General features: G+C 44.5%; 1 pseudogene; it reads left to right on the top strand.

Moving 5' to 3' along the window:
- Positions 1 to 16,026, top strand: part of LOC121703240 — a 29,969-nt pseudogene extending 13,943 nt beyond the window's left edge.
- The last annotated feature ends 11,857 nt before the right edge of the window (positions 16,027 to 27,883 follow it).

Genomic DNA, 27,883 nt, shown 5'->3' on the forward strand with positions numbered 1-27,883 from the left:
TACAGTCCACTGAGCCCCAGACTGTCAAGCTGAGAGGTTATCACCAATCTGACAAAGCAACAAAAAAGAGGCTCTGTGCCCTATAAAAAAAAAGAGTCGATAAGGAGGCTTGTGTTTTGCCAAACATGTATTTTTTCAGAGCAGTTTAGGCTGCTACTGTAAGTGATTTGGAGTTGACAATCATAATGTGTTGTGCATACAAAAGTAAGGTAGAACAGGTAACCCAAATATTGACCGGCTGTGATTCCAGGCCCTGATATTGAGAGCTGGGACTCCAAGGTCTGCAGAAAATCAGATCCTTTCACAATCTAGCGCCAGTAAACAAGCCATGAGAATCACCATCAGAATCAACATTATTTTGAATGTTTCAGTTGGCCAAGTTTTAAAGTACAGACTCCTTAGTACAATAGCACTATAAGCAATGACAGTAGTGTGTTTTAAAGTACTGATTCCTTAGTAAAATAGCACTACAAGAAATGGCAGTAGTGTGTTTTAAAGTACTGATTCCTTAGTGCAATAGCACTACAAGCAATGACAGTAGTGTGTTTTAAAGTACTGATTCCTTAGTGCAATAGCACTACAAGCAATGGCAGTAGTGTGTTTTAAAGTACTGATTCCTTAGTGCAATAGCACTACAAGCAATGACAGTAGTGTGTTTTAAAGTACTGATTCCTTAGTACAATAGCACTACAAGCAATGGCAGTAGTTTGTTTTAAAGTACTGGGCCCCGTTTCCCGATAACGACGGAGACACGCTCTTACGAGGGTTTTCTACGATTCATCTTACGATCGTTCGTTTGGTTTTTCCGACTGTTTCCCGAACATGCTCGTAGTGTGAACGCGCGTGCACTCCTCTTAAGATGCTCTTAAGGGGAGCTGTCCACGTTAATAGTTCTGAAATATCCTCTGATTTGACGGTGATGTCAGGTGACTGCACATCACAGCTATAGGCCTACCATTTAAACTTCGGATTCTACACATCAATACGAAAATAGAAACACTTTGACATCTGCATGTAAGCATCCCAAGTAGGTTATATACCACACAGAGACATAAATAATTGTAATTATTTTAAGATTAGATTGTTGCACCATGCAATAATTTTTTGCGGTGTCACTTAAGAACACGTTTGAAGATAAGAAAGAAGTCGAGTAAGAAAGAGAGGAAATGTGTAGGCTTAGATTTTGATGCAGTAGGCTACAGACTAAACCACATGTTGCTTTCTCTGCTTTTTACCTCATAGGCCTAATAAAATATTCACTTAGCAAAGATAATGTCAAACTATTCTGGCAACGTCTCGTTTCATAACTTGATTGCATTTTTGTCCGCTTTTCATCACATTATTATGACCATTAAATGTAGGCTATTTTGCACGCTAAAATCTGATTCATCACAGGTAAACACAATAAAGAATGTGAACGTAAATTGGATTATGTATTCTAAGTTGTAATTCCTCTGTGTGTCCTGTTGGTGACCTCAGTGAGAAGTACTGTTAAGACGCTCTTAGCCGGTAACGAGTACTCTGGAGCTCTGGAGTGTTTTCACGACGCTCTTAAGCTACGATGGTTTCGGGAAACAGTCGGCAAATCTTAAGACGTTCGTAAGAGGGACTTTACGACGCTCTTAGGCTTAAGATACTTTCGGGGAACTGGGCCCTGATTCCTTAGTGCAATAGCACTACAAGCAATGACAGTAGTGCGGCACTCACACATGTGTCTACCATGCTATGCCTTATGAATGACCTACATTATTGCTTCCACTTTACCAGAAAAGGAAATGAGATTTGATCGTTTTAATAAGGGTCTTCCCATCTGAGATTTAGTATGAGCCGATCTTTTTTCCTTCTGTACATTATTGCCTCATAAATGCCATCATCACCACTGCCCTTAACCATTGATACATGTACCATTAAGCCAAAGCTGATTAAGGATCCTGTAATCCAGTTAAACTGACAACACCTTGGGCTTATAATGGCAGCTGCTAGCAGCCCAGCTACTTTAGTTACCTTCACTCCCATCCAAGTAGAGCTGTGCGTCACTGTGGCACCTGCCTGACTTTAGTGCGAGTCACTGGACACCAGCAAACCCTCTGAGTTGCTGAACTATAAGTAGATAGTAAGTAGAAGTCACTAAAGTAAAATTGGTTGACAGTAATTCAGTTGCTTTTAGAACCCCTTAAAAGCTTCCAGTAATGCAGCTCTAAAAGGCTGGTATCCTGTCAACAACAAAATCAAATCTTGGACTTCAAGGTTGATTAGTACTTTTAGGTTGTTATTGGGTTATTGGTTTGTTATTGGGGTGGTTATATTTGGCTCAAAGAACAAGTTATTCCTGTGCTAAATAAATAGATAACATACTGTATCACAAATTAGATTGTCAGATTTTGACATCCCGACATTCAGATGTACATTCTACAGTGCATTTTCAAAAGAACCATTAAAAAAAAACTGTAGATTTGTCTTAGTGTAGCTGTTAAACTGTCCATCATTGATACTATTCTTAATTTAAATGCACAAACAAACAGGAGGTAGAATAAATCAGAAAGGAAAGGAAACACGATCTTCTATTACAACTTTTAGACAGCTTCCCAAGTGAGCCAAATTCCATACCGTGACACCTTGTCTTGTCAACTTATGTGTATCTGTGTTTATTATCGTCTCTGTTTATTTTTTGCATTTAACATTCATTCACACACACACACACACACAAACATGCACACACACCTACTTTGTCTTCCTCTTCTCTACGTCTTTCTTTATCCCCCTCTCCTCTCCTCTCTCTCTCTTTTCCTGTGTCATTAACAGTGTCTCTGCCAGTAGGATCTGGAACCACATGTGTCACTTTGTGTCACTCTCAAACATGCATGCTCCCTAGGGCCTCCTGTCTCTGTCTGAGTCTACAAGAGGCTTCTCTCCGCCGCTGCTACAGCCGCCTCATCACGCCGCGCCTCACAATACACACAGGCAGCTGCTGTTCCTAGGCAACGGCTAACAAGACATCGCTCAGTTAAGCGCGTGTCAAAATGGAACATATAATTTCTGAAAACAAATTCTAATCTAATCTCTGCAACAGGTGATTTTTTTGCTCTCAAAGATACTGAAGCTGAGGAGAGCACAGCGATAGGACAGCACCTAATATAGCGCTTTTCTCACATTTGAGTGTGCGGTAACAGGAAATATGACTGAAAGAAAAATGATGTTGAGATTTTGTAAACATGCATGTTTAAATAGATAGCAGTCTTCTGAGAGCTATTATAAAAATAGATGTTCCAAAAACATGACGCTGACGTCAACAGTACCATGACTTCCGCTCCCCATATACTGTAAGCTTCAACTAAAGCAATACATGTATTTCTGAGACTTTCTTGGGCTATGTAATGCATGCATAACATTTTACCAATGGTAAAGCAGGACACCGGGAGATGGACAGCCTCTTCATCATTTTTCATGAACTTTCCCACAAATTCATCTAAAAGCGCCAAATTTGGCACAGAAGTACAGTAGCTCAGGTCATACAACACACGCTGAACTTTAATCAAATGTTCTTTAACACAGCTGATCAACCGTCTGCTTTCACTTTTGAAAGTTCCAATGCAAAAAGCCCATTCAAGTGAATGGAGCATTCTGCAGCATTATGAAGAGCCGTGTAATAATCAGACTTTATCACACGGAGAGAAGAAATACTCTTTTCTGGTTGGCTGGCGGGGTGGCTTTTAATTTTGAATAACGGGACACCTATGAAGTAGATCTGGTAAAAAAAAGTTTAATCGCTGTTCCATATCAATGCTTATGAATGGTAACTATAACAACGATAGTAGGACGACGGTTTAGCCTGGAGGCAGGCTTTGCAACAATGGAATCAACTGTAAACAAGCTAACTGTCCATGCTATCACTGTTATAGGGCCAACGAAAGTTGTACGACAAGCTGAACTAGTGAGCTTCTTTTTAAACGGAGCCTCGGTTTCCTTTGCTTTGCCGTGTAATAATCAGACTTTAATTGACCATAGTCATACGGCGGCCATTGTTCTCAGTCATCACACTCAGGGTGGGAAGTATCAGACACATGGACAAAGCCAACCCAGTCTCACTCCCTACTCGTCAAAGGTCTGACGCATGGTCAAGGGTCCTTGGCGTCAAATTCCAATGAGAAAAGTGTACCTTCTGCATTGTTTTCCGACGTGGGGGTCCGTCAGATAGACATTCATGTTAATCCCTCATCGTCAAATATAGACGAAAGGAAATAAATGTTCATCAAAGGTGATGCCGTCACGTTAGACTAATGATTTGTTTGAAATGATCTAAAAACAAAAATCAAGGATACAAGGATACAAGGAAGTTTATTGTCACATGCATATAGTTACTGGAAGTAAGAAATGCAGTGAAATTATGTCTGGTGTCAGCCTATTTGTGCATTAATAGGGTGGCAAGGGCTGCATAAAAAAGGTGGGGGAGGATTGGGATTGGGTGGGGGGCACCAACAAGGAGCACCCAAGAGCAACAGGGGCAAGGAAAAACTCCCTTACCAAGGAAGAAACCTTGGGCAGATCCACGGCTCAAGGGGCTAACCCAACTGCCAGGGGTCTTGGTGTGTGTGTTGGGGGGATGACAGGGGAGATGGGATAGTGTGCTGTGTATGTGGGGAGAGGGCAGTGTGCAATATGTGTGTTGGGGAAGCTTCCTCATGAGACAATGTGCTGTGTATTGGGGGGGGCAGTGTGCTGTAAGTATGTTGGGGATGTGTGTTGGAGAAGCTTCCTGATGAAATAATGTGCTGTGTATGTAGGGGGGGGGGGGGGGGGGCAGGGACTTACTATTGCAAGCAGAGTACTGTATGTAATGTATGTGAGTGATGACAGTGAAGATGTGTGTGTGGGCGGGAGGGGAGTGGAGCAGTGACTGTGTGTGTGTGTGGGTAGGTGGGGGCAGTGTGCTGTAAGTATGTAGAGGATGTGTGTTGGAGAAGATCCTGAAGACAATGTGCTGTGTATGTGGGGGGGGGGGGGGGGGGCAGTGTGCAGCAAGTATGTAGAGGAGGCTTACTGTAGCAAGCAGTGTGCTGTATGTATGTGAAGTGATGACAGTGATGATGTAAGTGTGTGTGTTGGGGATGGGAACCATTAGAGCCATAGGCTACCTTAGGTTACTTTGATCTTGCATAATTTTATTCAGCTTTGGTGTAGGTAACGTAAGGTAAAATAATAATAATAATAATAATAACAATAATCTCTAACTAAACTAACACGCACATATTTCTGTATTGCGACCATTGTAGCCTACAGTTGTAACAGCGCGTAACAGTCGATTTACTCCCCGTATGCGCTCATTATAATAGGCTCTGCTCCTGCCTAGATTCGAACTCAGAACTGCCTGAAAGTTGCAGACCTACTGAGGACTGTACAGTCCTACCTAATAGGCCTACTCGAAGCAGATAGCATTGTCTGACAGTCGAATGGGTTAATGCACGTATTTCCAGAACAGGTCTTTTGTGGTCTCGCAGAGTTGCCATTTTTGGGAACTAAGCTTGCCATCAAGACTCCCTCCAGGAAGAGACGTGGCTCCAGGTGTTGGCTAGTCTGGTTGCCCAACGCCCCGCCTCCTGTGCCCAGCCCAGAGGCGACCGCTCCTGTGCCCGGCCCAGAGGCGCCTGCTCCTGTGCCCAGCCCAGAGGATCCAGAAGATTTACTTTTGGATCAGATTCCAAAAATAATTCAGTGGAAATGCATGGATTCTAGTTTCTTCCAGTAGCAGCAACTGGAATCCATGCATTTCCACGGAATTATTTTTGGAATCTGATCCCTTATCATACCTGTTCATTCTTACTCGTCGCTCGACTTATCGTGACTAAATTCAAGATGGCTGCAAACGCTAAACTTTGTGAAGATACTGTCTGTATAAATCGTCTTGTAAGTAAACTACCAGTGCTTTTTTAAAGTTCTCAATGTCTCGTTTTAAATGTCAGGGCCCTCGGAAGTCTACCAATGAAGTGTGGAGATACATTGAGCCTCGTAAATGGTGTAAAACAGTGATTTATTTGCATGGCTAGCCCGATGCCGAAGCACCACCATTGAAAAAGCTGTTGGTAGCATCGGCTAACTAGCGCCAGATTTTGGAGTGCAGGGGACAAGCCAAGATGGGCTATGAGACATACGTTCACACTCTGTATCATGTTTCAACACACTTTAGGTCAATATCACACCGGAATTCTCCTTTAAAACTAGAAATCAGAGTAGTTTTGGTTTAACCCGAGTTTAGCTGTGCTGCGATTTAAAACCATACTCCATAAAACCAAGGTTTTGGAGTTTAACACGCAGCTGAGCACAAAGTTGAATTTGATTGCTGTGTAACGACTCACACAAGATTAGCTGATTCCAAGTTAAACTCGGGTTAAACCAAAACTACTCTGATTTCGAGTTTTAACCCAGCCAATGAAATACGTAAAGAAATCCTGATGTAACGTATCAACTGAAATACGTATCAGTACATTGCTAAATATTTGTATTGTTTCGAATGGCAGTATTATTGTTCAGTAAATTTGGACATGTATAGTGCACATTGAACTTAATTAATGAAGGAATACCTCACATGTACTGTGCAATTGATGTTCTTGTCACGGACAGAAGACGACCCAAGAGCGCAAGTTCAAATTCAGAGTCTTTTTATTGAAGGGTTCAGGGGGGAAGAGGAGTGAGAGAACGTGAGGTCTTGGAGGTTCCGGTTCCAGGGGTGCTAGGAGTGCCAGGGGTGTGAGGGGTTCTCGGGGCTCAGGGGAACACACACACAACAGCAAGGTGAACAGCAGGCAGTAGTACAGACCAGGGCTAGGCACTAAACGTGGTGAGGGACAGAAGGCAGATTCGAGTTACCGGGGGGGCTGAAGATCGGAGAGTAATCGAGAAGATCCGGAAGGCAGGTCGGGATAACCGGGGTGGTAGAACAGGGAGGCAGTCAAGAAAGGATCCGAATCACAGGTAGGAGTCAGAGAGTAGACAGGCAGGCAGGTTACTGGTCCAGGTTTGAAGACGATCTGACAGGGCTTGGCTGAAAAACAGGGCTTTATATACTGGGAGAGGTTAGTGGAGAAATGCAGTGCAGCTGGCAGAGTAATTAGAGCAGAGTGGGGCAAGGTGAGGATGGTGAGTGGGAAATGCAGCGCAGCTGGCCAGGTAACAAGAGCGGAGCAGGGCGGAGCCAGGTGGAGCTCGTTAGGCAGAGTAGAGAGAGAGTGAGCAGAGTGGCAGAGAGTTGAATCAATTAAGGTGTTGCCAGGGAAAGAGAATGCTCATGACAGGACCCCCCCCCTAAGGGACGGCCCCAGAAGTCCCAAGAACAACATCATGCAGGGAGGGTGGAGGGGAGCAGGCGGCGGGTCAGAACTCCTCCGAGCGGTCCGAGTGAGCATCCTCATCCTCAGAAGGAGCTGGAGGGTCACGGTCGGGAGACAGGACAGGTACTGAGACAGGATCAGGGTCAGGCACAGGACAGGAAGCCGGGCGGGCAGGACGGCTAGGGACCCCTCTGGGACGGCCCCTACGGATTGCAGGCTGATCAGGATGTAGTCGGTGGAAGTCAGTGATGAGGGTCCGGTCCACTATCCTCCTGGCCGGGATCCAGGTCCTCTCCTCCGGATCATATCCCTCCCAGTCAACGAGGTACTGGAGACCCCTACCCCGTCGCCTAGAGCGGAGCAGCCGCCGGACGGTGAAGACAGGACCGCCATCTAAGAGGCGCGGAGGAGGCGGCGGCGGAGCCGCAGGGACCAGGGGACTTTCATGGACCGGCTTGACCTTGGAGACGTGGAAGGTGGGATGGACCCGCATGGAAGTGGGCAACTGAAGCCGAACCGCCGTTGGACTGATGACTTTCTGCACAGGAAAAGGACCAATGAAGCGAGGGGCCAGCTTTCGTGATTCAACCCGCAGCGGCAGATCCCGGGCAGACAGCCAGACCTTCTGACCAACCCGGTAAGTAGGTGCTGGGGCCCTCCGTCGGTTGGCACCGACGGCGTAGCTGGTTCCTGACTTCAGGAGCATAGTGCGAGCCTGGGCCCAAGTGCGGCGGCAGCGGCGGGCATACGCAAGGGCAGACGGACAGGTGGCATCCGCTTCCTGGCTGGCAAACAGTGGGGGTTGATACCCGTAGACACACTGAAAGGGGGAGAGCCCGGTGGCGGAACTGGTGAGTGAATTATGGGCATATTCCACCCAGAGCAGGTGTTGAGCCCAGGCCCGGGGATCTTGGGAGGCCATGCACCTCAGTGCCTTCTCCAGCTCCTGGTTCATGCGTTCAGTTTGGCCGTTTGACTGCGGGTGGAATCCAGATGATAGGCTGGCGGTGGCCCCAAGGAGATGACAGAACTCCTTCCAAAAGGTTGCTGAGAATTGCGGCCCCCGGTCTGACACTATATCCTGGGGTAGGCCATGGATACGAAACACATGTTCCAGGACCACCTGGGCGGTCTCCTTAGCAGAGGGTAGTTTAGGAAGAGGCACGAAGTGGGTCATCTTACTAAAGCGGTCAACAATGGTAAGGATGACTGTGTGTCCGTCAGAGGGCGGAAGACCCGTAACAAAGTCCAGTGAAACGTGGGACCAGGGCCGCTTGGGTACGAGTAGGGGTTGCAGCAACCCAGCAGGAGGCTGGTTGGGGGTCTTGTTTCGGTTACAAGTGGGACAAGCTCGGATGAATTCTTGGACCTCCCGTCTCATCCGCCGCCACCAGAACCGCTGGCGGACCAGATGAAGGGTGCGAGTGATGCCGGGATGACAGGCCAGACGGGATTCGTGCCCCCTGTTTGCTGGAACAAACAGACGGTTGGGGGCGCTGGTGCTTGGGCCTGGCTGGTTCCGAAGAGCCTCCATGACCTGCTTCTCGATCTCCCAGGTGAGGGCCGCTACGACAAAGTGGCTGGGAAGAATGGGAGCTGGCATGGCGGTGATCTCGTCCTTCTGAAACATCCGGGAAAGGGCATCAGGTTTGATGTTGCGAGATCCCGGGCGGTAGGAGAGCGTGAAATTGAAGCGGGTAAAGAACAGAGACCACCGCTGTTGACGGGAGTTCAGCCTCCTGGCTGTTTGGATATACTCCAGGTTTTTGTGGTCTGTCCACACTACGAATGGTTCCTTTGACCCCTCTAACCAGTGCCGCCATTCTTCAAGGGCGAGCTTGACGGCCAGCAGCTCGCGGTTCCCAATGTCGTAGTTGCATTCGGCTGGGGTTAGCCGACGGGAGTAGAAGGCACAGGGGTGCATCTTGCCATCCTCGGCTGCTCTCTGAGAAAGCACTGCACCCACTCCCACGTCCGAAGCATCTACCTCCACCACAAACTGCCTTGCTGCATCTGGCATCTGGAGGATGGGAGCGGAAGTGAAACGTGTCTTGAGGCTATTGAAGGCCTTATCAGCAGCTGCTGTCCATTGGTACGGCTGTTTAGTGCTGGTTAGCGCCGTGAGTGGTGCAGCCACTGTGCTATAGTTTTGGATGAACCTCCTATAAAAGTTCGCAAAGCCCAGGAACTGTTGCAACTTCTTCCGAGACTCAGGGACTGGCCAGGACGTGACAGCCGACACCTTCGTGAGATCCATCTGAATGCTGCCCTCGTTGATCACATACCCCAGGAATGAAACGGTCTTGGCATGGAACTCGCACTTCTCTGCCTTCACGAAAAGAGAGTTCTCCAGCAGGCGGCGCAGGACCAACTGGACATGGTGCGTGTGTTCTGACAGAGTCTTTGAGAATATTAAAATATCGTCAAGGTACACAAAAACGAATGTATTTAGCATGTCCCTGAGGATATCATTCACTAGGGCTTGAAAAACTGCTGGGGCATTGGTGAGGCCAAATGGCATGACGAGGTATTCATAGTGGCCGGTTGGTGTGTTGAACGCAGTCTTCCACTCGTCTCCCTCTCTCACCCGCACCAGATGGTAGGCATTGTGAAGGTCCAGCTTCGTGAATACGGTGGCTCCCTGCAGCAGTTCGAAGGCAGACGAAAGTAAGGGCAGTGGGTAGCGATTCTTAACAGTGATGTCGTTCAGACCCCGGTAATCTATGCATGGACGAAGAGAACCGTCCTTCTTTCCGACGAAGAAGAATCCCGCTCCTGCGGGGGAAGAAGACGGTCTGATTATCCCGGCGGCAAGAGAGTCATTAATGTAGTCTTCCATGGCCTTTCTTTCCGGGGCTGACAGTGAATACAGACGACCCTTGGGAGGGGCTGTGCCAGGCAGGAGATCAATCGCGCAGTCATAGGGTCTGTGTGGGGGTAGAGATGTCGCCTTGGATTTGTTGAACACCTCTTTCAGGCTGTGGTAACAGGTCGGAACATTGGATATGTCGGGGGTAGCGCTAGATATTTCCCGGTGAACGGGCAGGGTGGCCCCCCTTAAACAGGTCTGGTGACAACTCCTTCCCCACGAACGGACTGTCCCTGTCTCCCAGTCGATGTGGGGGTTGTGCTGACGGAGCCACGGGTATCCGAGAATGAGTGGTTGGCCAGGTGAGTGTAGAAGGTGAAACTGGATGGACTCTTGGTGGTTTCCTGACAGCAGAATTGTCACAGGGGCTGAGATGTGAGTGACCTTGCCCAGATGATGTCCATCCAGGGCTTGTGCAGGAATGGGTTGTGCCAGTTGATGATGGTTCACGTCCAGTTGCCGTGCAAGCTCAGGGTCCATGATGTTTGCTTCGGCTCCAGAATCCACAAGGGCGGCCAACGTATGAGTCGTGTCGGAAAGCTGAAGGCGGAGATGAAGCAGGGGTTTTCGGATGGAGGGAGACTGAAGACTTGTTGAGCTCACCCGGATCTCCCCTACACCTGGTGAGCTGCGGCCTTTGCCGGACAGGTGGCGACCACGGTGATTTTCACCACCACAGTAGAGGCAAAGGTTGGAGGTTAGACGGCGCCGACGCTCCTCGGGAGTCAGAGAGGCACGGCCAATCTCCATGGCCTCAGGCTGATTGAGTTGGCCTTGGGACTTGACAGGCAGGGGCTGGACAGAGGAGGTATCGACCCGAGTGCGGATGGCAGGTTGACTGAGACGCCCCTTCTCCCTCCTCCGGGTCTGTATACGGCGGTCAATGCGGACGGCAAGGTCAATGGCGGCATCAAGCGTTGAGGGCGGGTCATGAGAAACAAGCTCGTCTTTGATATAGTCCGCCAAGCTGTGGAGGAAGGCTTGCACCAGTGCCTCTGAGTTAAACGAGCTTTGACTGGCCAGGGTACGAAAGTCAATGGAGAAGTCTGCCACTGTCCGATTGCCCTGACGGATGGTGAGCAGAGCTTGTGACGCTTCGGCTGTTGGCGAGCCTAGATCAAAGACCTTTAACATCTCCTCCTCAAAGGCACTGAAGGAGGCACAGGCTGGGGTTTGCCGGTCGAATTCCGCCGTTCCCCACAACCGAGCTCGGCCGGTGAGATGGGTGATGACATACCCCACCTTGGCTCCCTCCGTTGAGAAGGTCCTGGGCTGTAGTGCGAACTGGATTCGGCAGCTGCTCAAGAATGGTCTTACTTGCTTTTGGTCTCCATCGAAACGTTCCGGGTTCCCAATCTTTGGTTCAGGAGCGTGGGGATCTGGTGGCAGCACTGCCGGTGGTACAGGAACAGAAGAACCAGGGGTGGGTGCAGGTGGAGTAGCCAGGTTTGAGAGTAGTTGCAGGGCTTGGGCTAGCAGTTGTTGCTGCAGTTGGAACTGTTGTCGCTGCTGGTTGGATTGCTGTTGTTGTTGGTTGCCTAGCTGGAGAAGGGAAGCGATGTCGCCAGCCATCCGATTGAAGTCTCCCTCAGTGTGTTCCAGTCGCTGTAGGGCAGTCATCTCGGGCCCTTCCTCCATAGTGGTCAGGGAATGCGCTGGGTCCATGATGGTCAGATCGTTCTGTCACGGACAGAAGACGACCCAAGAGCGCAAGTTCAAATTCAGAGTCTTTTTATTGAAGGGTTCAGGGGGGAAGAGGAGTGAGAGAACGTGAGGTCTTGGAGGTTCCGGTTCCAGGGGTGCTAGGAGTGCCAGGGGTGTCAGGGGTTCTCGGGGCTCAGGGGAACACACACACAACAGCAAGGTGAACAGCAGGCAGTAGTACAGACCAGGGCTAGGCACTAAACGTGGTGAGGGACAGAAGGCAGATTCGAGTTACCGGGGGGGCTGAAGATCGGAGAGTAATCGAGAAGATCCGGAAGGCAGGTCGGGATAACCGGGGCGGTAGAACAGGGAGGCAGTCAAGAAAGGATCCGAATCACAGGTAGGAGTCAGAGAGTAGACAGGCAGGCAGGTTACTGGTCCAGGTTTGAAGACGATCTGACAGGGCTTGGCTGAAAAACAGGGCTTTATATACTGGGAGAGGTTAGTGGAGAAATGCAGTGCAGCTGGCAGAGTAATTAGAGCAGAGTGGGGCAAGGTGAGGATGGTGAGTGGGAAATGCAGCGCAGCTGGCCAGGTAACAAGAGCGGAGCAGGGCGGAGCCAGGTGGAGCTCGTTAGGCAGAGTAGAGAGAGAGTGAGCAGAGTGGCAGAGAGTTGAATCAATTAAGGTGTTGCCAGGGAGAGAGAATGCTCATGACAGTTCTAATCAGTAAATAATGTGGAAGAATGTGGATGTCAGCAGAAATGCTTTGAAGGTTGAAAAGTTGTTTCTTTGAATTGAATTAGACCCACATTGTAGTGTCCTTGGACTTGTATTATTATTATCAGTAGAAGTATTTTTATCATTATCTAAAAAGGTTTTGACTTTTCATAGGCCCTTAACTTGATAATGTGGAAATGTGTGTGTGTGTGTGTGTGTGTGTGTGTGTGTGTGTGTGTGAGTGAGTGAGTGGGTGCCAGCAGGCATGTGTGCATTTGTGCCTGTGTGCAAACAGTGACACATCTGGGAAAAGAGGCAAACTCCATATCTTCATCAATACCAGTAATTCAATAACTTGCCAGGTATCTCCAAAGAAGAGCATGCCCAAGGTGGATCTACAGGTTTTACATTATTCAGGTGTCATGTATTCAACCTTTCATTGAATGGAAGAACCAAAGACAGAGAGAAGATTTACTGTAAGTACAGAGAAGAACACTGCATTAGTGGGTGTTATGGATAAAACAATGTCATGGATACAACACTATAATATGGTGTATCACTACAATTAATATATCTGTGGGTTTTTTGCCTTTAGACGGTATGCAGTGGACTTGTGTAGAAGATTACAATGTACAGAAAAGAACATCATTCAGGTAAGAACATTATATATATAAAATAGCTACCATCAGCTGAGAGTGATCACCCGGCTCAAGCCCTCGCTGTCCTTTAAAGATTTTGAAACAGTTAGCCATGCATTTATTACATCTCGGCTGGATTACTTTAACACACTTTACTTTGGCCTCCCCCAGAACCAGCTTGCCCGCCTGCAGTTGGTGCAGAACGCTGCTGCCCGGCTTTTAACAGGCACCAAGAGGCAGGAACACATCACCCCTGTCCTCTCCTCTCTGCACTGGCACCCTATTTGTTTTAGAATCCAGTTTAAAATGCTCCTCCTAGTTTTTAAGTCCCTCCATGGCCAGGCCCCTATATACATCTCAGACATGCTACAGCATTGCTCTGCATCCAGGCCCCTCAGGTCTACTGACAAAGATCTTGTCCATGTAGGCCGGTCCCACCTGAAGCAAAAAGGGGATCGTGCTTTTGAAATTGCAGCTCCACGCCTCTGGAACGGTTTACCTCCCGATATCAGATCTGCTCCCACGACTGCTGCTTTTAAATCTAGACTTAAAACCTACCTATATACATTGGCCTTTGCCTCTTAGATCTTCATTTCTTTTATCTTGCTTTTATTGTACTTTATGTTTACTTTTAGCCTTTGCCCCTTAGTTTTTAGCTTCTTCTTTCCTTTAAGACACTGTTTTAATTACTTTATGTATCTAAATTGCTCTTAGCTCACTTTATGTATCTTATTAATCAATGCTGTCAGTGTTGCAACTGTACACTGCGTGCTTTTATTTATTTATCTATTTTCATTCTAGCTAGTCACTGTACAGCACTTTGGTCAGTTTTGCACTGCGTGCTTTTATTTATTTATCTATTTTCATTCTAGCTAGTCACTGTACAGCACTTTGGTCAGTTTTGCACTGTTTTAAATGTGCTTTATAAATAAAAATTACTTACTTACTTACTATATATATATATATATATATATATATATATATATATATATATATATATATATATATATATATATCTTCTTTTAATATATAGCCATATTAAAACAGCTTCAGTGGCAACAAGCAGCCCATACCATTTTCATTAGTATTACAGTTACAAATAACATGCCTAAATACGATTCTAAATACATTGTTCCCATTTACAACTGGACAGCGGTGATCTGACACTGAGGAATTGGTGAAAGATAACCTAATCAAGCTGTGCTAGTTTAGAAAAGCAGTGCATTGTCTTTCGTGAAATTAGGGCACTATGGAATTGTTATTAATGAAAGTATTGAAAATGTGTCATGAAAACACAACTGTGCAATATGAGAGTATTCAAAATCATATCACTTTATGATTGCAACATTACTTCTACATTGAACAGTAGGGTATTTGGTTTCGTAGGATGGAAACTATGACCTGGCCAAGTATGTTGCTTTTGAACCATTGGGTATTTTGAACAGGTTTTTATACTTTGCTTTGCTTTTATGTGTGGTTTATGTATTGCATTATGGTAGTAAAGTTACTCATAATGAAGATTTTTGAACTACAGACAGGCATCTATACCATTTAACATCTTAAAAAAATCAAGTCAAATTCAAATCAAGTTATTATTACTTCAGCGAGAAAAAAAATAACTTCATGCCACTGTTTAGGTTGGCCCTTGATTGATACAATATAATACCTCTTAAACATTTTTATATAATCTAGTGTGGCTGTTATGAGCTTGTGTGGTAATGCTCATAGTGAGACATGTTCGTGGGATCCTCCTGAGGTTTAGGGATAAATGTGTTCTTGTTCTAATGTTCATACTTTCTTTAACATACTGTAATCTGTAAAAGGTGAAACTTAGTAGTATTGAGTTATTTTGGCAAGCATGGCTGCATGTTATGGCTGCATGTCTCTAGCTCCAATATAGTCATTGTGATAACATCTACTCATGTAATGCAATGTATAAACCACACACACGAGGGAAAAAAGTAATACTACTACCCTGTTTCTATTACTACAACTACAACCACTGATGGTGATTCTTGTTGTTTTAGATGATCAGGACATGGCATCTGAGTTGAGAATTGTACTTTTGGGGAAAACTGGATCAGGCAAGAGTGCCACTGGCAATACCATCCTTGGAGAGAAGTTGTTCCATAATGAAGCATCTGCTGAGTCTGTAACAATAGCATGCTGGAGGGAGAGCCCTCTCAGTGAAGATACCTCTCAGTCATTGACACTCCAGGGATCTTTGACACTAAAATGACTAATAAGCAACTGAAAGAGGAGATAGATAAATGTTTGGTGTTTTCTTTGCCGGGTCCTCATGCTTTCCTACTGGTTATGAAACTTGGGGCAAGAATAACTGATGAAGAAAGAAATGTTGTCCAGTGGGTCGAAGACAACTTTGGGAAACACACATTTAAATACACAATCATCCTCTTCACATGTGAAGATCATATAGACATACCTGTAACCAGATACATCAACAATAGTTCTACACTGAAGGAGATTGTTGCCAAGTGCGAGACTGGATATGTTGTCAACAGAAAAGACGATATCTCACAGGTCAAAAGTCTGTTAGAGAAAATTGATGAAATGTTGGAATGGAATAAGGGCTTTTACACTAGTGAACTGTTTGCAGAAGCCCAGAGAAAGCAGAATGCCAGGGAAAGAGATGAAATGATCGCAAAACGTCTAAATACAGCGGACACTAGGTTTGGGAGCTGCAGGTGGCTTAGCTTTCGTAACAAGTCCAGCTGTTGGAATAGCAGCTCCCTGAGATGATTGAAACGCCTGCTGCTGTGTCTGGAGCTGCAGGTGTTGTCTCCAAGCTGGCTGGCTGGTTTTGAAAACCAAAAAAGTAGACCTTTCAGCTCAAAATGCCATGAAATGCATACATTGATGTAATATGACAGCAGTGACATATGTGTTAAGGTGGCTTATTTTCTACTTGTGTTGTAAAAATAAAAATCGAATTATTTGTTGACTGTCATCATTCAACACCAAAATCTGCACATCCTAGCAATAGCTGTCTTTTGTTAGGCTTTTTTATTTTGAAGCTCATATAACATTAGGGTTGTCACGATTTCGATTTTAGATCAAAATCGAACGAAATTACGAATCTCGAACTTCAAACTCAAAAGTAGAATCGACTATGCAGCCACACCCCCAATGTCACGTCCAGCATGTATGCCAAGATGCACAAACCCACACCCACATGCTGAGTCAACAGTCCTCTAATTTTAGGCTGCAGCCAATTAAAATATACACATCAACCTACAAATCGAAGCCCCTCTTGCTACTTTGAAATCACTGGTGTGGAAGTATTTTGTCGTTCATTCACGTCAATTAACACTAACTTAGCCTACTCAACTTAGCAAGTGAGATTATCTAGGCTAGTTACAGTCCAAAATTACTTTAAGGCACATTGATAACATATTCCATGAACACTAACCTTGGGTCTCTTCGGAGTGTGCTGAAACAATCAAATTATCATTCTATGTTGTTTTATTTCACTATGTTCACGTCTCTGTTTAGCCTAATGTTTGTTCTGTTTACATTACAACCTCGCGGTTGGAATGGTCTCAAAATATAAAGCGGTTTCAAAAGAAAGAGAAAGGAAAAGGCCCAAAAAAGTAAACAACATATAAGGAATGCATTAATAGTAATATATAAAAAAAGATCGAATCGGAACATTAAAATCGAAAATGAAATCGAATTGAGGATTTGGAGAATCGTGACACCTCCGTATATCACTGATATCTCATGCTTTTATACTGTATATTTAGGTATAGGTATTTGTTTTACCTAAGCAGTGACCTAAGGTGATGTTTCTTTCTAATTATGTCCTAAAAATCAAATAAAAATCAAATAGTCTGCCTTCATTGTTGGTGATTGTGTCATACTAACCCTGCTTGGATAAAATGGCTTGCTCATTTGGAAGGTAAATTCAAAACAGGTTTATCTGGCACTCTGTTTCTCAAAGTTCCCTAAAAGTCTCAAATGGGCAGTCCCAGAGCCGTATATACAGGTGCTGGTCATATAATTAGAATATCATCACAAAGTTGATTTATTTCAGTAATTCCATTAAAAAAAGTGAAACTTGTATATTATATTCATTCATTACACACTGATATATTTCAAATATTTATTTCTTTTAATTTCAATGATTATAACTGACAACTAATGAAAATCCAAAATTCAGTATCTCAGAAAATTAGAATATTACTTAAGACCAATACAAAAAAGGATTTTCAGAAATGTTGGCCAACTGAAAAGTATGAACATGAAAAGTATGAGCATGTACAGCACTCAGGGCCAGATGTACGTACATTTGCGAACGTAGCGTTATCAGCGTCATGGACAAACCGCAGATTGCGAACGCTGTCAGACCCAAGTTTCCGTCGTTATTTATCAAACTAGTGTAAACTGCGCCTTTCTCTGCCTTTCTACGCCCATAAACGCAATTTACGAACGTCCACAACTGAATATACGAGCGCAGTTGAATGAAGTTAACTGATGACAACATTAAAAAGAATCAAACGTTTAGCAATCATGAAATTATACCATATGATAAGATGTCAACAAGCAGGGAGATAATGAAGATCAGTAGTTTTACTCAAAGTACTTGTGCACGTAGGCTATGGAAAATTGGTCAAATCTAGCAAGTATGAAAGTTTAAGTGAATGATGTGAAAGTGAAAGTAGGTGCTCTAAATAGCAATTCTGTTGTCTTTGAAATGTTCTCTTATTGACGCATTGAACTGCAATTCGGATTAACACCTGCTTTTACAAGGCGGAAGTATTTAGGCGCAGAATAGACGTGCGCTTTCAGGAGCAGTCTTTGTACATACCGCAGGATACATAATTAGGCGCTCTTTACGCTTCCCCTCCCATCTTTTTACGCTAAACTCCCACTTTCCCCTGGATCCTCCCATGAATGCATGACACGAAAAACGCAATTACCCACAGTTTGCGCTTTTACATCATGGCGGCCTGTTTGTACATACCTCGTAATGATTTTACACGCATGTTGCGAAACAAATACACCTGAAGTGGGCGCAAACACGTTAGTCCATCTGGCCCTCAGTGTCAAAAAAAGTGCTATAACTGTAATATGTTACATTCAGGCACGCCTGCAGGTGTACAGTACGTCCGTACGCACTGTGCGTACCATCAGGCTACTCAACAACAAGAGAACATTTGCCTTGTGTGTGTGTGTGTATTCACACCAAATTGGCCCACCATACCTTCCCAACTACAGTATCCCATTAGCTGCATGCCATCAGGCTATTTACAATTTTCTACTACATAAAGTTAGTGAACACGTTATCAAAATTAATGCACACACATTTTGTTTGAGCAGGAGAGAGAATAAGCACGCAGACACGCAACTAGGCAACTATGTGCGTACCATAGCATTAATTCCTGCAGGCGCCCCTGGTTACATTAACCCTTCTCACCCCACCCTACTCCTTTTAACTCCTGTTACATATATACTTAAATATATACTTAAGTCACTAATTAATACCTTATTCTGGAAGACCTTATAGTTATTAAGTAAGTTGTTGCATATGTTGCATTAATTTGGCACTTATTAACCCCCATGTGTTATTAACCCCCATGTGTTATTAATCCCCATGTGTTCCCTAAACTAAAGTTGCCTCCTATTCACACTGTTTAAGTGTATTGCAGCGCACACAAGAAGCAGACAGTCAAGTTAGCACAAATACAAAAATCGATTTTAGACCCAACTTTGGAATAGGGAACATATTCTGCATTACAAAGACTTATTATGAGTTATTTGTACACTATTAGCACTTGTTGTTTAGTGTCTAGTTCCATTTAAAAAGTGCATCTTTGATAAGTATTATTAGGGGTGAATAACTGTTCTTGTGGTACTACCACCTTACAAGCCCCATACTGAGCCATGCACATTTAGGTCATAATTCAGCAACAACTTATTTAATAACTATGAATAAGGGGTAATTAGGAGCTTACATAGGGGAAATTATTAAATAAGGGTCTAGTAAGGGTAGAATATGGTCTTGCAGAATAAGGTATTAATTAGTGACTTATAATGACTAACAAATGGCTAGTATGCCACTAATATACATGTTAGTAAGCAGCTAATGTATGGTGAATATGTGTGTCTTAAAATAACCATATATACTTTACATTTGATATTTGCTAATATTGTTAAATTATGGTGATTCACTAGTCCCCTACTGTATTTTGAAGGAAGGAACCAGTTCTGCATGCATTATTGTAACAGATGGGCTAGGTTATTGGTAAAGTGGTTGAATAGCACACTACACATGGACACACACATATATGCACACACACGACACACACAAACACGCACACAAACACATTAACACACATGCACCACACATACAAACACACACACACACACACACACACACACACACACACACACACACACACACACACAAAAAAAAAAAAACTGACATGCTATGGAAGAATAATCGACTCACACGTTTTGTACATGTGTATCACGTTTTGAAACTGTAGAAATTATTTGTAACTGTAAAAATGATCTGTACAAGCAATTGTCAAAATGACAAATATGCCCTACACTTACAAATCTATTCTACAGGTACGGATCGGTGTTACAGCTACAAATCATCCTACAGTTAAACATATTTTACCATTACAAACATATTCTACAAATCAATATTCTACGCACAAAAAGTTGTCCTACAGTTACAAATCTTTTCTGCAAGTGCACAGACTTTTGCACCACCTTAGGGATGAGAAGTGTCTCATATGTATTGTGTATGTGTGCATCAAGATTTGTAACTGTAAAACTAATTTGTGATTTAACAAAAAAATAACACGAGCGATTTTAAGTATTACTCATATGTCCTTCACTTACAAATATATTCCACAGGTACTAAACCTTCCACAGTTGTAATTCCATAATCTGTAACCATGTACAGAGAATAAAATTAAGAAAGACTCCCCAAGTTTGTTGGAATAAGAATTGGGATTTTGAACATGTTTCCTATCTGACTACTGAGCTACTACTTTAAAAGGCCTCCAGCTGCCAAGGAAAAATCTCAAAAACAAGATTTACCAGAAATAATCTACTAACTTCAGTCTGACAACAGATGCACCCCAAACAATGTTGTGGTCTGCAAAATGGAACTGCTCTGCCACCTTCAGCTCTCTCTTTAACCAAATACCACAATCGGTATTGTTCATTTGCACAAAAGAACATTATGAACCAACCTAATCTGTCCCTTAAGCCAGGGGTTCCCAACCTTTTTCATTACACGGACCGGACAACAGTTGTCATATTTCTGACGGACCGGTGGTGGCAGGGACGTTGGTAGTATTTTGAGAGGTGGTGCTGATCATATTACCGGGGGTTTGGTGGTGTCTTCCGTGGGAAAATTTCGAAATTCTGGCTCAAGCCATTGTCTGCGGTCATCTCATACTTGCTTCAATCAGTATGATGTGACTGGTTCAGTGACACTGGCTAGTGATGCTGAGGTGACTTCAGGTCTGCAATCTTATTTACACTGGTCATATCTCTATGTTGGAAAGCTTGCTACACTGTTCTATTATTGAGCTCAACACGAGTGTGTACTCTTGATAAGAGAGCAGAAAACAATACAAATTCATAAATATTTGGTTTAAGGACAAAGTATAAACCAATCAAGAAACATGAAAAACAAGATGTGCAAACAAAAACTGGCTCAGCCCAGTAACAAAACCTACATGGCACAGTGATAGAGTGAATCTTGGCTCTATATATGAGCTATTTCAAGTAATTGCCAGTAATGAAATTGGGAACAGGTGTGTTAACATTCCGGAAAAACCTGGACTGTATAGCTGGGATTGGGAAGGGGTGGTAGCCTGGATGACGATGTTCCTGAGAAGAGAATCTATTGCTTGGGTGTATCACACACGACATGGCAGTGCCAGTCTTGGGCAATTTCAGTTCTTTGCTTTTTTTTCCTCTGCCGTGGCATAAACCTGACTGAATGTCTGCTGGCCACGTTGGTGAAGAAACAAAATCTCGCTCTTTTTTTTTTATGTCATTCTAAAACGAGCGATGAGTGTGTGGGGACTTCTCTGACACAACCGTGGGCGAAACAGCGGGGAAAACCCTGCTGAAATAGGAGGGTGACATCTCCTGTTTTATCTGTCTGTAGCCCTGTGGCTCTGAAGCATTCAGCGCTGCTAAAACCCAATGGCTGAGTGACTCTCTCCGAGTGATTCTGTGACTTCAAGGGAAAGCAGGAGATTTGCAGCCAATGTGTAGCCCCCACACCCTCCTTCCCAAAAATGAAAGTGCCAGCTTGAGATTCTGTCCGTTTGTCATCTGTGATTTGTAGACCTGACGGTGTGTGGTAGATTGACCAGAATCAGAATGGGAAGTGTATCAACCCTTGGATAGACCTGGTTTGATGAAAGGAGGAGCAGTGCATGAATGAATGAACAAGCGAGTAAGCAATGTCAACAAAAGAAACATGAACACGACTGCCATAGCCTCAGGTTGTTTTTGTTGGGAGGAATACCTATTGAATTCAGCTTGAACTTTCCAAAAGGCTCATTTTACAAGGTCAGACACAAAATGTACAAAACCATTTTGGGTTACAGACAGGCTTGATGGATTGCACTTCAGAATGCTTTGTTGCATAACATGAAAAATATTTGTAACTTATAAGACCAACCATTTTACAAGCCTGTTAATTCCTGCATGACGCCGCTTGCAGAGATGGTTCTTATCAACATGTTTACTCAATATGAGTGACATTGTCATAAGTATTTAATGACAACTACTGTATGCACCTGCACATTTATATAACCAGTGTAGGCTGCATTTCCTCACGTTCCTCCACATTCCGCTTCTTTGTTCAGCACAGGAGGCTTCAGCTTAGTGGCGTGGGATGCAAAGTGACTGTCTAAAGCTTGACGAGGAACTCTGCCCAGAGGAAAACAAAGTATGTTTATCCCGCTTGACAGCAGCGAGGGAAATTGGACGGCCCCACCGTCCCACCACCCTAATTGGTGGCCGCTCCGCTGCCTCAGCCGTAATTTTCCGAGCGATGCAGCGGGCTCCGGGCTCCACTCGCCGCTACACCCACCCAGGTGTCATCCTCGCCGTGAGGAGCCGCGGCACAACCAGGCGACGGGCCCACACCGCCTCCGCCTACTGGAAACAATTTACTCCTGGCAGCCATCTTCTCTTCTGCAGGTCTGAATAGAAATGTAGCTCAGGGTGCAGCTTTTAGACAACTGTGAAGTGGCTGCTGGTGGAAATGGTCACAGCTATTTTGGCGCCCATCTTGAAGCGGAAACGGGCTGTGAGAGGATGCCAAGGCAAGGGTAAAGTACCTGATCACTCAGTCTGAACAGAGCACATACCACCGCCAAGAGGGGGTAAAAAAAAAAAAACGATATGCGGCAGATGGCAAGGCACCAGGTGAATCACATTCCATCAGAGACTCTAATCAATCTCAGTTTGGAAGTGACGCGTGGGCCTGTAACTGAGGCCATCGGCAGCAACATCTGGACACTGTGCTCTAGGTAATGGGCACTGGGGTTCATTTCATTCAAATGAGGAGTGTGAGGCCTTAGGCATATTTTAAAAAGTAGTCTCAAACAAACGGCTATTTTTGGAATCGAAAATCGTTTGCCCAAGAAGAAGGAAAGGTTTTATGATGGACATGTTCACAAATACTTTCTTTTCCAATTTAAACCAACTTTAGATTCATGCAGATACAATTGCAAAACCCACAAATCCAAAAGTGCTCTTGCATGAGAATAGCACTATAGAGCCACAGCTAGGCAGAGCAAGCATACCGGTAAATCATGCACAGCCTGCTGTAGACAGGGAATAGCAGTGGCACTTAATAGGAAAATACAATCAACTTTATTGGATTAAAAACATTACAGACATTTTGACTGCCAAAACAGAACCTTAAATCAGAGTGTGAGTGCGCGAGTATGAGTATGCCCATGACCTCATAAAATGGTTCTATTTATGAATGCCATTGTATCAGGTTATATTAAGAACAGGATCAAGTTCTTTCATATACATGTAACTATGTAGGGAGATTTACAGGCTATTGAAATTACTGAGAAAAAACTACATAGCTAAAGTTACAATGCCTCATTAACTGTAAAACTGTGTACTTTCTATTCACCTTCACCTCAAAATAGCTTTAAGAATGATGACCAGGGTTTGAGTCCAGAATCATATCCCAATTCCAACTCATCTCTCTCTACCACTTGATTACTGTCACACTGTCAGATTAAAGACATAACATAACCCCCCACCCCCAAAAATAATTTAAAAAATGATATATGTATATTTCATTTTTGGGGGGATATATACATATATATATATATATATATATATATATATATATATATATATATATATATATATATATATATATATATATATATATATATATATATATATAAACTTTCCTAAATATGTCTTTAATGTGTGTTATGGTGATATGTTACAATTTTACTTGTAAGAAACAGCAAAAACAGAGGGCATCATTATACATCCAGAGAGGCATGTGTCATATGAAATTTGACCTGCACAGACAAATGGCAGGAGCAAGTGTCTCATTAAAGCTGTTCTAGGCAGCCCTCTCGTCTCAACCAATTCCTGGTGGACAGAGTGGAGAAATCGCTCATATGTGTGTGAAATGAGAAGGGTATCTTCAGAGGGCTCATCAGGAGCACTTCATACTTTGTATGTGCCTTGGCCCCCTCTGGAGACTTCCCATCGCTTTCAGATTTGGGACTTTTGAAGGAGGTGAGCGAAAGGTGAAAGAAAGAGAGAGAGATGGAGAGAGAGGTGAGGGAGAGAGAGATGGAGAGAGAGGTGAGGGAGAGAGAGGTGAGGGAGAGAGTAAGAGGAGTTGAAGGAGTGTAGAGATAGAGACAGACACAGAAGGGGTGAGAGAGTGGAATAAGTAGGGACAGACAGACAGACAGACAGATAGATAGATAGATAGAGAGATAGACAGATAGATAGATAGATAGATAGATAGATAGATAGATAGATAGATAGATAGATAGATAGATAGATAGAGAGAGAGAAAGTGAAAGGGAGGGAGGGCATGGAAGTGTGAGAACAGGTTTCATAAAACACGTTTCTCACCTCAGGTTCAAAGGTCACATGGGACTCTTTGGCACTGCTGAGGAGAGAGAACCCCTCCCACAGAGGAGTCGCCAGGCCACAGGCTCTCACTTCATTTCACCGTGTAAATGAGTTGGAGCCCAGGTCCTGTGATACCCACCAATCCCCACCACCTCCCTCCCTCGTGGTGCCGCTGAGTGAAAAATGGAGTTCAGATATTCCACATGAGACATGCACAGATAAAAACATTTAATACAGTCACAGATGTTCCACACCTTCCGCAGTGAGTCATACAGTTTTTATGTTCCACTTTTTGGGGCGCAGACGTAAAACATCTCTTGTTACATAGGTGTTATGACAATGTAGTTACCATGGTAACATAGATGTTACGACAATGTAGTTCCCATGTCCTCATGTCTGTCAGCGGACAGCGGATAGGCAACTCATCAGTACCACTCGTCATGTGCCATGGGTGTGCGCCATCCTCTTTCATGTTGGCTTAAGTCGCTTATCAGAGGTCTCCCCTCTGAGCCCCGTGTTTGCCGTGGAAGGTGCCTGGCAGATCTCCTTATCAGGCAGCATTAAGCCCCCTTACAGCACACATATCACAGGGGTGAGACGACATGCGCAAGGCACACACAGACCGCCCCTGGAAACACTGACCTTCAGGATGATTGAAGTGCGGTGATGGTACAAAGGCATGTGTAGGAGATTAGCGTTGTCTCACACTCATACATGTCTCACCCTCTCACACGTCTCACCCTCTCATACATGTCTCACCCTCTCACAGTTGTCTTTCCTTTGACACATACATGTCTCACCCTCTCACAGTTGTCTTTCCTTTGACACATACATGTCTCACCCTCTCACAGTTGCCTTTTCTTTGACACATACATGTCTCACCCTCTCACAGTTGCCTGTTCTTTGACACATACATGTCTCAGCCAAATGTCTGGAGGAGAACAAAAAAATAACCTTTTGCATTAAGAACATTTCACATTCACCAACGCGTTCCAGAATGGCTGAAATTGGATGAATATCATGATTTCTCCTGTCAAAGACTAAAACTGGCACAACCATTTCTGTCCAGCTTGGGGAAAAGTATCAATCTCTCTTACACACACTGTGACTAGAAAGCCCATCTACCACATTTCTCCCTCACCCAACGTAAAACGCCCTCTTGTATGTGCCTTCCACTTCAATTAAAAAACACATTAATTACTCATCGCCGAGTTCTTCACACTGTCGTCCTTCCCATCCAATGCCTTGAAACTGGCTTGTCGCAAACTATTAGCATAATAAAAATGAACTTGATTTAATTACAAGGAGTGATGTCTCGCGTGGTGGAGGGCAGTGCTGCTGTGCAGGGGGTGGTATCCATGACTGCGTGTGAGCGTGTCTGAGAGTGGGGGAGTGGCAGCAGCAGCAGACAAGCCATTCTTTCCCAGAGAGAAATGCTGTACATGAGGGGACGATGTCAGGCATGCTTGTCCAACAGATGTCTGGGGAAACAGAGCTTGGGTGACACTTGTGCGTTCTCTCTCTCTCTCTCTCTCTCTCTCTCTCTTTCTCTCGGGTGCTGCATCTGCTACCGTGCCATCTGTCCCACTTGACCAGACCTACCAGGCTAGAGTAGGATGCTGCCAGAGTCGCCACGCTTCACAGCAGCATCAAAACTCCATCCAATAATACATACTTTAGGTCAACAGGAAATATCAGAGTTGGGAAAACTTGGTTTTCCCAGCATCGGAAAAGAAAAGCTGACAGGTCCAAAAACCAGCACTTCTAGACACCTGTTTCATTCATCTAAATTACATTAGAGCAACCTCAGCATCTGGTAGTAGCAGTATGGAACATGGCTCTGTGCGAGCTATTCAAGAGCAATTACCCAGCAGCTCTGCAGCTCCTGAGCTCATCCCACAGCCATTCCTTTAATTCAGTTTTTGACTGATAGCTAAGATGAGGTCTTAAGCATGGCTCTTTGATCCTCGCCTTGGACGTTCTTTCACAGCATATTTACTTAAATAGACGGCAACGCATGAGTACTGTTAAAACAGACTGGGAGTGCGGTAATTTGGGTCAAGTCATGTTTTTCCATCAACATTTATTTGAAATTATCTCCCAAATTGCCAACCATTAATTGCAAATAATTTCCTTGGTGTAAAATGTGTCTGCAGTGGAATTAGAGCACCCGTAATTAACGGTGGCAAGCAAGTTAATCTTTTTTTATTGGTTCCACTCTCACCGTTGCATTATTTTTATCGGCTGAAATAGCCAGGGACGTGAACTAGGGGTTTCCGTTTTCCCCCAGCCGATGCAGCGAATGGACCAGCGCATGACTAATAACACAATTACGCACGCCATTAAAAGTTACTAATACCTGGGTTTTTTCGGGCACGCTGGCAAACTGAGCTCAGCATTTGCATCCGTGAGCAGATGCATAATTGAGAGCGAAGGAGAGCTTGGCTGAACTTTGATGTATCAATCTACGTAACGATTCATAAAAATGCAAATGGGAAAGGGGGGTAATGAGGGAACATTTGAAGGAAATCCTTCTTTTTTAATGCCAGGGCTCCCATACAGAGCAGGGGTAATGTCATTACGGGCGACTTGAATCAAAGGAATCTGAGCAGGCGGCATGTCCTGGGAAGACAGGGCGTGACTGATCGACCACACAGGCCGGATTAACGGGCAAAACGGTTTTGCCCCCGGGGACAATAGGAAAATTGGGGTAAGCAGCACTTAACACCATCATTACTACTACGCACAACACTGTTGCAGAACACCCCAATCCCCTTTTGGAGGAGAAAAACACAACATCCGCTGAGCCATCTTGAACGCCCCCCAGGGGAGATGGATCAGGCAGGTGTTTAACGGAGAATTGCTGGCCAAACGTGGACTCACCTGTCAGATGCGTGGCACTGCTTGTGCCGCTACACAGGTGGATGGCCGAGCACAGGTGCTGTTTGTGACAAGTGTGTAGATCACAGGCCCTCAGTGTAAGTGTGAGTGTGTGCGTGTGTGTGTGTGTGTGTGTGTTAGAGGCTAAAGCACAGATGTGGAGGAGTGCTACGATCGCTGATCAGCCCCTTTAGACAGACGGCCACAGGTGTCGCTCCACCTCTCTGGAGATCAGGTTGAATGGTAGCCCTGGAATAACAAGCCAGGGGGCTAACAAGGTGGCAGCTAACGAAGCAGCGTATAACGAGGACACTGACAGACAGACAACGATGCTCCTACCTCATTACCAAACCATTTCATTTTCTTTCACAGAGAAACTAAGGGGACCTATTCACAACAGCATGAGCATACATATGTACACATACTGTTGAATGTCAAATCCTGTAGAATTATGTGTAGCTATATCTGAGTGACAATGACAGGGGAATGAAGTGGATAGTACTATGAGATAAAGTCTGCCTTGAGTACTAGTTGAAATTAAATCAAAACGCAGCAGAGCTCTCTAAATACCCTCTGGCTTGTTTGGATAGCTCATTCTAGCACTGGCTTACTTTCTCTAAGGGCACAGAAGTACAAGGAGCCCCTGGTGGAGACACAGAAAGGATAGGCGAGCACGA

Source organism: Alosa sapidissima, chromosome 2, assembly GCF_018492685.1.
Source record: "Alosa sapidissima isolate fAloSap1 chromosome 2, fAloSap1.pri, whole genome shotgun sequence".
Lineage (NCBI taxonomy): Eukaryota > Metazoa > Chordata > Actinopteri > Clupeiformes > Clupeidae > Alosa > Alosa sapidissima.